The sequence below is a fragment of the Dama dama genome, chromosome 27 (genome assembly GCF_033118175.1).
Source record: "Dama dama isolate Ldn47 chromosome 27, ASM3311817v1, whole genome shotgun sequence".
Lineage (NCBI taxonomy): Eukaryota > Metazoa > Chordata > Mammalia > Artiodactyla > Cervidae > Dama > Dama dama.
This window is the reverse complement of record NC_083707.1, coordinates 10,514,056-10,526,732: the sequence shown is the minus strand read 5'-3', so window position 1 is coordinate 10,526,732 and position 12,677 is coordinate 10,514,056. Positions and strand designations below refer to the sequence as shown.

At 40.0% G+C, this 12,677-nt stretch overlaps 1 protein-coding gene across 1 annotated transcript in view; it reads left to right on the top strand.

Moving 5' to 3' along the window:
• CCDC102B (coiled-coil domain containing 102B) overlaps window positions 1-12,677 on the top strand; it is a 279,289-nt gene that overhangs the window by 22,729 nt on the left and 243,883 nt on the right. The gene's annotated exons all lie outside the window — the stretch shown is intronic.

Here is a 12,677-nt window from a genome sequence, read left to right as displayed (position 1 = left end):
TCCTGGATTAACAGGCAAATTTGGTCTTGGAGTATGGAATGAAGCAGGGCAAAGGCTAATAGAGTTCTGCCAAGAGAACGCACTGGTCATAGCAAACACCCTCTTCCAACAACACAAGACAAGACTCTACACATGGACATCACCAAATGGTCGACACCAAAATCAGATTGATTATATTCTTTGCAGCCAAAGATGGAGAAACTCTATACAGTCAGCAAAAACAAGACTGGGAGCTGACTGTGGCTTGGATCATGAACTCCTCATTGTCAGATTCAGACTGAAATTGAAGAAAGTGGAGAAAACCACTAGACCATTCAGGTATGACCTAAATCAAATCCCTTATGACTACACAGTGGAAGTGAGAAATAGATTTAAGGAACTAGATCTGATAGACAGAGTGCCTGATGAAATATGGATGGAGGTTCGTGACATTGTACAGGAGACAGGAATCAAGACCATTCCCAGGAAAAAGAAATGTGAAAAAGCAAAATGGTTGTCTGAGGAGGCCTTATAAATAGCTGTGAAAAGAAGAGAAGTGAAAAGCAAAGGAGAAAAGGAAAGATATTCCCATTTGAATGCAGAGTTCCAAGAATAGCCAGGTAAGATAAGAAAGCCTTCCTCAGCGGTCAGTGCAAAGAGATAGAGGAAAACAACAGAATGGGAAAGACTAAAGATCTCTTCAAGAAAATTAGAGATACCAAGGGAACATTTCACGCAAAGATGGGCTCAATAAAGGACAGAAATGGTATGGACCTAACAGAAGCAGAAGATATTAAGAAGAGGTGGCAAGAATACACAGAAGAACTGTACAAAAAAGATCTTCATGACCCACATAATCACAATTGTGTGATCACTCACCTACAGCCAGATATCCTGGAATGTGAAGTCAAGTGGGCCTTAGAAAGCATCACTACGAACAAAGCTAGTGGATGTGATGGAATTCCAGTTGAGCTATTTCAAATCCTAAAAGATGATGCTGTGAAAGTGCTGCACTCAATATGCCAGCAAATTTGGAAAACTCAGCAGTGGCCACAGGAATGAAAAAGGTCAGTTTCATTCCAATCCCAAAGAAAGGCAATCCCAAAGAATGTTCAAACTACCGCACAATTGCACTCATCTCACATGCTAGTAAAGTAATGCTCAAAATTCTCCAAAGCAGGCTTCAACAATACGTGAACTGTGAACTTCCAGATGTTCAAGCTGGTTTTAGAAAAGGCAGAGGAACCAGAGATCAAATTGCTAACATCTGCTGGATCATCAAAAAAGCGAGAGAGTTCCAGAAAAGCATCCATTTCTGCATTATTGACTATGCCAAAGCCTTTGAGTGTGTGGATCACAATAAACTGTGGAAAATTCTGAAAGAGATGGGCATACCAGATCACCTGACCTGCCTCTTGAGAAACCTGTATGCAGGTCAGGAAGCATCAGTTAGAACTGGACATGGAACAACAGACTGGTTCCAAATAGGAAAAGGAGTACCTTAAGGCTGTATATTGTCACCCTGCTTATTTAATTTACATCATGAGAAACGCTGGGCTGGAGGAAGCACAAGCTGGAATCAAGATTGCCGGGAGAAATATCAGTAACCTCAGAAATGCAGATGATACCACCCTTACATCAGAGAGTGAAGGAGAACTAAAGAGCCTCTTGATGAAAGTGACAGAGGAGAGTGAAAAAGTTGACTTAAAGCTGAACATTCAGAAAGCTAAGATCATGGCATCCAGTCCCATGACTTCATGGCAAATAGATGGGAAAACAGTGGAAACAGTGGCTGACTTTATTTTTTCTGGGCTCCAAAATCACTGCGGATGGTGATTGCAGCAGTAAAATTAAAAGACGCAGTGGTAAGAGCGGGTACCCTTGTCTTGTTCCTGATTTCAGGGGAAATGCTTTCAATTTTTCACCATTGAGGGTAATGCTTACTGTGGGTTTGTCATATATAGCTTTTATTATGTTGAGGTATGTTCCTTCTATTTCTGCTTTCTGGAGAGTTTTAATCATAAAAGGATGCTGAATTTTGTCAAAGGCTTTTTCTGCATCTATTGAGATAATCATATGGTTATTATAAAGAGACACAGATGTACAGAACAGACTTTTGGATTCTGTGGGAGAAGGTGAGGGTGGGATGTTTCGAGAGAACAGCATCGAAACAAGTATATTATTTAGGGTGAAACAGATCACCAGCCCAGGCTGGATGCATGAGACAAGTGCTCGGGCCTGGTGCACTGGGAAGACCCAGAGGAATCGGGTGGAGAGGGAGGTGGGAGAGGGGATCGGGATGGGGAATACATGTAAATCCATGGCTGATTCATGTCAATGTATGACAAAAACCACTACAATATTTTAAAGTAATTAGCCTCCAACTAATAAAAATAAATGGAAAATAAAATAAAATAAAAGACGCTTAAAAAAATAAAAGACGCTTGCTCCTTGAAAAGAAAGTTATGGCCAACCTAGAGAGCATATTAAAAAGCAGAGACATTACTTTGCCAACAAAGGTCCATCTGGTCAAGGCTATGGTTTTTCCAGTGGTCATGTATGGATGTGAGAGTTGGACTGTGAAGAAAGCTGAGCGCCGAAGAATTGATGCTTTTGAACTGTGGTGTTGGAGAAGACTCTTGAGAGTCCCTTGGACTGCAAGGAGATCCAACCAGTCCATCCTAAAGGAAATCAGTCCTGAGTGTTCATTGGAAGGACTAATGCTGAAACTGAAACTCCAATACTTTGGCCACCTAATGTGAAGAGCTGACTCATTTGAAAAGACCCTGATGTTGGGAAAGATTGAGGTCAGGAGGAGAAGGGGTCAACAGAGGATGAGATGGCTGGATGGCATCACCAACTCGATGCACACGGGTCTGGGTGAACTCCGAGAGTTTGTGATGGACAGGGAGGCCTGGTGTGCTGCGGTTCATGGGATCACAAAGAGTCAGACATGACTGAGCGACTGAACTGAACTGAAAGCATATTAGATTTTATTGGAAAAAAGTTGATCCAGAAAAATAAAAATATTGAAATGTGCCCAAGTCATCATTTGAATAATACAGAATAGTCAGACTATAAAGGCTAATAAATGTGCAACGCTTAGGAAAATTCTTGACAATTTCACATTTCTCTTTTTCTCTGTCTCCAAATTTCAATTTAAGATGCAAATAATTTAGTTTATCTATCATTTGATTTGCAAAAATTATTCTTATTTAAAGATAATTATAAAATATTTTAAGTGGCTCATAATTAGAAAACCAGTTATCCTCAAATCAAATTTGATGAATGAAATTGCAAAACTGCATCATTTTAATGCTGCCTTATGTATTCAAAATAAGCGGTACTTGACTTTAGAAATTGCTATTGAATAGAAAGCTTTTCTCATATGGTTGTACTTCACACTCAAAAAATGGATGAGACTTCCCTGGTGGTGCGGTGGTTACAACTCTGTGCCTCGTGCAGTCCAGGGGGCACAGGTTGGATCCCTGGTCAGGGAACTAAGATCCTGTATGCTGAATGGTGTGGTTAAAAAAAAAAGAATGAAAAATTCTAAACAACGAGTAGACAGTTTTTCTTTCTCCAAAAGCAAAACAAAATCTTGCTGTCAATTGGAAAAGATACTTTAATAATTTAACTTATCAGCATGTTAAAATGTAAAAATAAGCATGCCCATTTTTACTTAACACTAAGAAGAAAATTATGTGCACTGAATTAAATGTGCTAGCAACTTCAAGTCTTCTGTAATTGTAGACAGTCATGTGCTCTTGAGAAACCTTTAATTGTACTCTGCCCTCATTTTCTAATTTTAACTTGTTACAGGCATTGTTGAATGTCAGTTTATATTTCCTGTTACCATTACCTCCTCAAAGGGCCAAAATATACTAACCCCAAAACCCCAAATATTTATCCCTTGTGGTTTTTGACTTCCCACATATCAAGAGAGACTAAGAATTGATTTTTCGGACAATTCAATATTGTTTCATGCCGACTGCAGTCTTTTAGCTGTTTCAATGTAATCTGTAAAGAAATTTTTCTCTGCTGTCTAACACCAAAGCTTTAGAAAAGTGATTAATAAACTGAAGCTGTTTATAGGTTCTAAAGTTGCACTAAGTTTCATTTGAAGTATAATAGGCAAAAACATAATATAATATTTGTTACATTTATTTCCTTAAATACAACATATTTGTATTGCCATGAACCCTTTACATTTTAGCACTGTCTGAAGAAACATCATAAAATGTGTTTTCTCTTAACCTATGATTGGCATTTGGATTAATATTTACTGTTTTCTTTTCCCTCATTTATATGATTTAAATTTTCCATTGATACTGACTTTAATTGGTACAATTTCACATTTTATTTCTTAAGTACTTACACTTTTGTGTAAGGTGACACTGAATTATCATTGATGGCCATGATAATTGATGATGTGAGGAAATGATTTAATAGTCATGAGTTGTCTTTCTGTATTGCTGCATGGCAAACTGTACCAAAATTTTGAGACTTAAAGCAGCATTTATTGTCTCACCGTTCCTGTGGCTTCAGAATCAGGTGTGGCTCAGTTGTGTCCTGTCTCTGAGTCTCTCAAAGGGCTTCAGTTAAAGTGTCAGCCAGGGCTGCAGTGATATTTAGGTCCCACTTGGGGTGGATTTGCTTCCAAGCTCCCTGAAATTGTTGTGGGCAGGGTTTACTTTCTCATAAGCTGATGACCAGGAGAAGCCCCCAGTTCCTTGCTGTGTGAGTCCTTCTGTGGGAAAGCTTATGTTGTGGCTCTTGGCTTCATCAGAATGACCAAGAAAGGGGTTGGTAGAGTGCTACCAAGATGGCGGTGGTGTCCTTTCCTAACATAATTTCAGAAGTGATACCCCATCACTTTTACAAGATTATATTTATTAGAATGAGGTCATCAGGGCTAGGTCCAGTGCATGGGAAGGAATTATATACAGTTATGACTATCAATACCCTGTGGCAGAAAGCAAAGAGAAACTAAAGAGCCTATTGATGAAAGTGAAAGAGGAGAGTGAAAAACCTGGCTTAAAACTCAACATTCAAAAAACAAAGATCATGGCATCCAGTCCCATCACTTCACGGCAAATAGATGGGGAAACAGTGGAAACAGTTAAGATATTTTCTTGGGCTCCAAAATCACTGAAGATGGTGACTGCAGCCATGAAATTAAAAGACACTTACTCCTTGGAAGAAAAGCCATGACAAACCTAGAGAGCATATTAAAAACCAGAGACATTACTTTGTCAACAAAGGTCCATCTAGTCAGAGCTATGGTTTTTCCAGTGGTCATGTATAGATATGAGAGTTGGAATATAAAGCAAATTGAGTGCAGAAGAATTGATGCTTTTGAACTGTGGTGTTGGAGAAGACTGTTGAGAGTCCCTTGGACTGCAAGGAGATCCAACCAGTCAATCCTAAAGGAAATCAGTTCTGAGTGTTCATTGGAAGGACTGATGCTGAAGCGCCAATATATTCGCCACCCGATGTGAAGAGCCAGCTCATTAGAAAAGACTCTGATGCTGGGAAAGATTGAAGGAAGGAGGAGAAGGGGACGGCAGAGGACAAGATGGTTGGATGGCATCACCGATACCCATCCATATCCACCTACTTGATGGACATGAGTTTGAACAGGCTCCGGAGCTGCTGAAGGACAGGGAAGCCTGGCGTGCTGCAGTCCATATGGGGCCGCAAAGAGTCTGACATGACTGAGCGACTGAACAACAACAACAAAAGACATGACAGGAAGTTTCATCAAAAATTATATACATTATAGTATATGCTGCTGCTGCTGCTGCTAAGTTGCTGCAGGCGTGTCCGACTCTGTGCGACCCCATAGACGGCAGCCCACCAGGCTCCATCGTCCCTGGGATTCTCCAGGCAAGAACACTGGAGTGGGTTGCCATTTCCTTCTCCAATGCATGAAAGTGAAAAGTGAAAGTGAAGTCACTCAGTCATGTCCGACTCTTCGCGACCCCATGGACTGCAGCCCACCAGGCACCTCCGTCCATGGGATTTTCCAGGCAAGACTACTGGAGAGGGGTGCCATTGCCTTCTTCATTATAGTATATAGTATATAAACACACAGAATAAAAATTTTTTACCTATCAAGGAAATGCAGTTTAAAACCACACTAAGATATGCCTATCAGAAAGGCTAAAATGAAAAAAAAAAAGTGACAACACCTATGCTAGAGAGGATGAAAATGTAAAATGGTACAAACACTCTGGAAAACAGTTTGGCAATTTCTGATAAAACTAAACATCTATTACCTTATTTCCCAATGGTTGAACGCATGGCCATTTATGCTAGAGACATGAAAATTTATGTTCATACAAAGCTATGTATATCAATGTTTACAGCTGCTTTGTCTCTAATAACCAAAAACTGAACACAGCTCAGATGACTTTTAGTAGGTCAGCAGGATAAACAAACAGTGGCCTATAGTTACCATTGGATACTCCTCAGCAATAAAAGCAAGCAAAACCCCAAACCCAGAGTGTGCACACTTACAGCAACTTGGAGAATTTATAGACTATTGCACAGAGTGAATGAGTCAAACTGTATCTAAAGACTGTATGATGCAACCTTAAACTTTCATAATGTTTTGGTGATGAGAAACTTTTAGAACTGAGAACATTTAGAAGCGGAAATAATTTAGCGGTTTACAAGGTTTGGGGACAGGGTGAAGGCCATAAAGATGGTGGGTTGTGTCTTGACTGGAGTGGACGCACAAACCAAATATGTGATAAAATTGTATGGAAAAAACACACAGACATACAAAATTGTTGTTCAGTTGCTAGTTCAGTTCAGGTCAGTTCAGTCCCTCAGTGGTGTCCGACTCTTTGCGACCCTATGAATCGCAGCACGCCAGGCCTCCCTGTCCATCACCAACTCCCAGAGTTTACTCAAACTCATGCCATCGAGTCGGTGATGCCATCCAGCCATCTCATCCTCTGTTGACCCCTTCTCCTCCTGCCCCCAATCCCTCCCAGCATCAGGGTCTTTTCAAATGAGTCAACTCTTCGCATGAGGTGACCAAAGTATTGGAATTTCAGCTTCAGCACCAGTCCTTCCAATGAACACCCAGGACTGATCTCCTTCAGGATGGACTGGTGGGATCTCCTTGCAGTCCAAGGGACTCTCAAGAGTCTTCTCCAACACCACAGTTCAAAAGCATCAATTCTTCGGTGCTCAGCTTCCTTCACAGTCCAACACTCACATCCATACATGACGACTGGAAAAACCATAGCCTTGACCAGATGGACCTTTGTTGGCAAAGTAACATCTCTGCTTTTTAATATGCTGTCTGGGTTGGTCATAACTTTCCTTCCAAGGAGTAAGCGTCTTTTAATTTCATGACTGCAGTCACCATCCGCAGTGATGTTGGAGCCCAAAAAAGTAAAGTCAGCCGCTGTTTCCACTGTTTCCCCATCTATTTCCCATGAGGTGATGGGACCAGATGCCATGATCTTAGTTTTCTGAATGTTGAGCTTTAAGCCAACTTTTTCACTCTCCTCTTTCACTTTCATCAAGAGGCTTTCAATTCCTCTTCACTTTCTGCCATAAGGGTGGTGTCATCTGCATATCTGAGGTTATTGACATTTCTCCCAGCAATCTTGATTCCAGCTTGTGCTTCCTCCAGCTCAGCGTTTCTCATGATGTATTCTGTATAGAAGTTAAATAAGCAGGGTGACAAGAGAGCCTTGACGTACTCCTTTTCCTATTTGGAACGAGTGTGTTGTTCCATGTCCAGTTCTAACTGGTGCTTCCTTACCTGCATACAGGTTTCTCAAGAGGCAGGTCAGGTGGTCTGGTATGCCCATCTCCTTCAGAATTTTCCACAGTTTATTGTAATCCACACAGTTGAAGGCTTTGGCGTAGTCAATAAAGCAGAAATAGATGTTTTTCTGGAACTCTCTTGCTTTCTCGATGATCTGTTGCGGTTGCTAAGTCATGTCCAAATATTTGCAACTCCACAGACTGCAGCACACCAGGCTCCTCTGTCCTTCACTATCTCCGAGTTTTCTCAGATTCATGTCCATTGAGTTGGTGATGCCATCCAACCATCTCATCCTCTGTTGCCCGCTTCTCCTCCTGCCTTCAATCTTTTCCAGCATCAAGGTCTTTTCTAATGAGTAGGCTCTTTGCATCAGGTGGCCAAAGTATTGGAGCTTCAGCTTCGGCAACAGTCTTCCAAATACAATATTCAGGATTGACTTCCAAATGGGTGTAACCTAAATTGAGAAAATCTGAATAAGGTCAGTGAATTGTTTTGATTTCAGCATCCTGGCTTGGACATTGCACACGGTTTTGGACGACGATGTCATCAGTAGATGAAATTAGTTCGCAAGTACGTGGGTTATCTTGGTATTGTTTCTTTAACTGTATATGAATTTACAATTATCTCAATAAAAATTCAATTATAAACTAAGTATATACCTTCCTTATTTTGCATTTTCTCTTAATTTCTTAGTTTTTCTGACTCCTAAATGTACAAGCAAATAACAAATAGAAGCCTCTCAACTAACAGAGAGTCATTAATATTTATTACAAAGTTACATAATAAGGATTGACATTTTAATTGTAAAGTACAGATATTTCTAAGTACTAGGCAATAAGGTTCAGTTTACTCAATATTAAGAGTGGAAATCTCTCCTGTCTTTAGGGTAGTTGAATTCCCTGTCTAACTTTCAAATGTTTTGTGTTATGGAAACCTCAAATGTGTTTTTAAAAAATTCTTTTCCCTTAAGGTTTAGACTCAGGAGTAATTTAAAGGAAATTCCATCCACATGTTTATAATTTAATATGTTAGACTTCTTTCTTTTCTTTATTATATTTGATGTCTGAGAACTCTCTTGAACTACTTCTTTCAAGGATCTTTTGGCAGGATTAGACTAGGACAGAAACCAAAATTTTCAGTTTGGATTTCAACATACATCAATAATGTGTAGATTCTGTACCATGCCAAGAATTTTTCTCATTTTGAATTTAAATGCCATAAATACAGAGTTGAAGATACACAGTGGCATTGAAAGATGTTGAAAACAATTCTGGTTAATGTTAATTCAGAGTCAACACATTTTCTTAATCTTAAATTGTACTTGATTTTTGAAATTTGTTAGTTTCCTTATTCTCAAAATAATTTTGTGTCTTATCACTTACTATTTAACAGAAACGAATGTTCAGCAAACTATCTCAACTGCACATCTGCCTCTGTTTAACTGGATCTGTCAACTAATTTTTAAAAGTCTACTCTTTTCAAATAGGCCTTGCTCTTTTCTAACATAGCATAAGCTGTGCTTAGTAAACATGTAGGATTTGGATGTAAAATATAATCTTGGTGTATATTAGTGATTTTTAATTTATGGTCTTACAATGAAATGGACATTTACTGAGAGTTTGATAGTCTCTGCAGATTCTGCAGATGCCTTATGTTTTTTGAATCTGAAAAAGAATTTATAAGTGTGAAATAAACCTTGGAAACAATAGTGAAACAGAAATTCATGTCCAAAATATACTGAAAGTAACTATGATTTTCCCTTAAGTCTTTGCCCCTGTATAATTATAGCTAAAATATATTAAACAGCAAAGTGATTTGCCATGAAGGAATCATTTTCTCCAAGTACTGTTGACATTCCTGACTACACACAAAAGTGTAGTCCAAGCTCCTAAATACCACTATTAAAATCATACACAATGCAGTTAAAATATGTGCTTTGTGTATGTATAGATATGCATGTGTACATTGTGTATATATGTACACACATGTGTACACACATGTGTATATGTATACATGTATATACATACACATTGCATGGTAAATATCTTTTGAGGTGACTTGTAGAAGCACCTTAAGGGTATTGAGGCCTAAAGACCTTAATTTTCTGGTTTTGAACAAGCAATATATAAAGATACGTCGATGGCGGAAAGCTGAGCTCCAAAAGAAAATCTTGCTTTGAGACTTAGGCTGTGAGAACAGGGTTTGGAGTATTCACGACACAGCCTTCTTCTTCAAACAGTCCTCCTGGCATTGAGATCTTTCTGTTACGGCTAACGCAGAAAGTGATATTAGCTGCTAAGTTCTGTATCCTTGTGGATGGTTCAAAGGGTTGAAACTAAATTCTTCCCCCAAGCCCTCAGTCTTCTTAAATTAAGAGACAATGAGATCACACACTTTTTCTGTGGTGTTTGGTTCGGGTGCTGATATTGATCCTGAATGTTTGTAAAGGAAACAATTCAATATGGTGGCAATAGTGCTGAACTCTGAGATGAAAGATCTCAGTTAAGTCCTGTGTCTTCGACTTTTAGGTTTTTTGACATTGGTCAAGGCACCCATACCTACTGAATAGAACTTCCATAAGCATCATGTAAAATATACATTAAAGGTGTTTTTAAAATCATTTTATTATAGGTGTATATATATATATATATATATGTATAACATGTATGTGTGTCTGTGTGTGTATATATATATGTGTGTGTGTGTGTATATATATATATATACACACACGGCTTCAATGCCTTTAAAATTTTAGATGTTCAGTGCAGCACATATTGAGATCCAAGGTTTTAGGGAAGAGCATTCCACTCACAGGTTCAAGGGTAGGAATGAGTAAGGTCTCTTCAAGGATCAGGAAGAAGGTCAGCTTAACTAAAGCAAGAAGGAAAAGTGAAGACAGTGGTAGAAACTGAGGTTTGAGAGGGAGGCTGGAGCCAGATCATGTGAAACTGAGACTGTGATTAAATGTTTTCATTTATTCTAATTGTTACAAGGATTAGAGAGTTATACATTTATACTTAAAATTTTTAAAGGATTCTTTGCTGCATACCAGCTAGATAAAGTGTTAGCAGACATTTCAATAGTAGCAATATTGAGAGAAGGGGTGATTGTTTTCATGAGACAGAGGCAGCAAAGGTGGACAGAAGTGCTTGGATCTAGGAAATAACTTGAAGGAACAAGACAACATGGCTGGCTACATGTGGGTCAGAGAGAAGCTAGGTTTTTGACTTGAGCTGTTGGATGGATGGTGGCGCCATTTACTTGTGACGCTCGTGTGCATGAGTGCGAAGTCGCTTCTGTCGTGTCCTACTCTTCGCGACCCCATGCACTCTCGCCCGTCAGACTTCTCTGTCCAAGGGATTCTCCAGGCAAGAACACTGGAGTGGGTTGGCACGCCCTCCTCCAGGGGATCTTCCCCACCCAGAGACTGAAGCTGCGTCTTCTGTGACTCTTGCACTGCTAGTGGATTCTTTCCCTCTGAGCCACCACGGAGGCCCTACTGTGATGTTAATAACGGGAAAATCCCCACATTTGCAGAGGGTGGGGCTCAAGAGTTCAGTTTAGTCAATGTTAAGGTTGAGATAGAGATTCCAATTTAGACACCAAGTGGAGATACAGAGAAAATGCTGCACTGTGTTAAACTACCGCACAATTGCACTCATCTCACACGCTAGTAAAGTAATGCTCAAAATTCTCCAAGCCAGGCTTCAGCAATACGTGAACCAAGAACTTCCAGATGTTCAAGCTGGTTTTAGAAAAGGCAGAGGAACCAGAGATCAAATTGCCAATATCCGCTGGATCATCAAAAAAGCAAGAGAGTTCCAGAAAAACATCTATTTCTGCTTTATTGACTACGCCAAAGCCTTCAACTGTGTGGATCACAATAAACTGTGGAAAATTCTGAAGGAGATGGGAATACCAGACCACCTGACCTGCCTCTTGAGAAACCTGTATGCAGGTAAGGAAGCACCAGTTAGAACTGGACATGGAACAACAGACTGGTTCTAAATAGGAAAAGGAGTACATCAAGGCTGTCTCTTGTCACCCTGCTTATTTAACTTATATGCAGAGTACATCATGAGAAACGCTGAGCTGGAGGAAGCACAAGCTGGAATCAAGATTGCTAGGAGAAATGTCAATAACCTCAGATATGCAGATGATACCACCCTTATGGCAGAGAGTGAAGAGGAACTGAAAAGCCTCTTGATGAAAGTGAAAGAGGAGAGTGAAAAAGTTGGCTTAAAGCTTAACATTCAGAAAACTAAGATCATGGCATCTGGTCCCATCACCTCATGGGAAATAGATGGGGAAACAGTGGAAACAGTGGCTGACTTTATTTTTTTGGGCTCCAAAATCACTGCGGATGGTGACTGCAGTCATGAAATTAAAAGACGCTTACTCCTTGGAAGGAAAGTTATGACCAACCCAGATAGCATATTAAAAAGCAGAGATGTTACTTTGCCAACAAAGGTCCATCTGGTCAAGGCTATGGTTTTTCCAGTGGTCATGTATGGATGTGAGAGTTGGACTGTGAAGAAAGCTGAGCACCGAAAAATTGATGCTTTTGAACTGTGGTGTTGGAGAAGACTGTTGAGAGTCCCTTGGACTGCAAGGAGATCCAACCAGACCATCCTAAACGAGATCAGTCCTGGGTGTTCATTGGAAGGACTGGTGCTGAAGCTGAAACTCCAATAATCCGGCCACCTCATGTGAAGAGTTGACTCATGGAAAAGACCCTGATGCTGGGAGGGACTGGGGGCAGGAGGAGAAGGGGTCGACAGAGGATGAGATGGCTGGATGGCATCACCAACTCGATGGGCATGAGTTTGAGTAAACTCTGGGAGTTGATGATGGACTGGGAGTCTGGTGTGCTGTGATTCATGGGGTCTCAAAGCGTTTGACATGA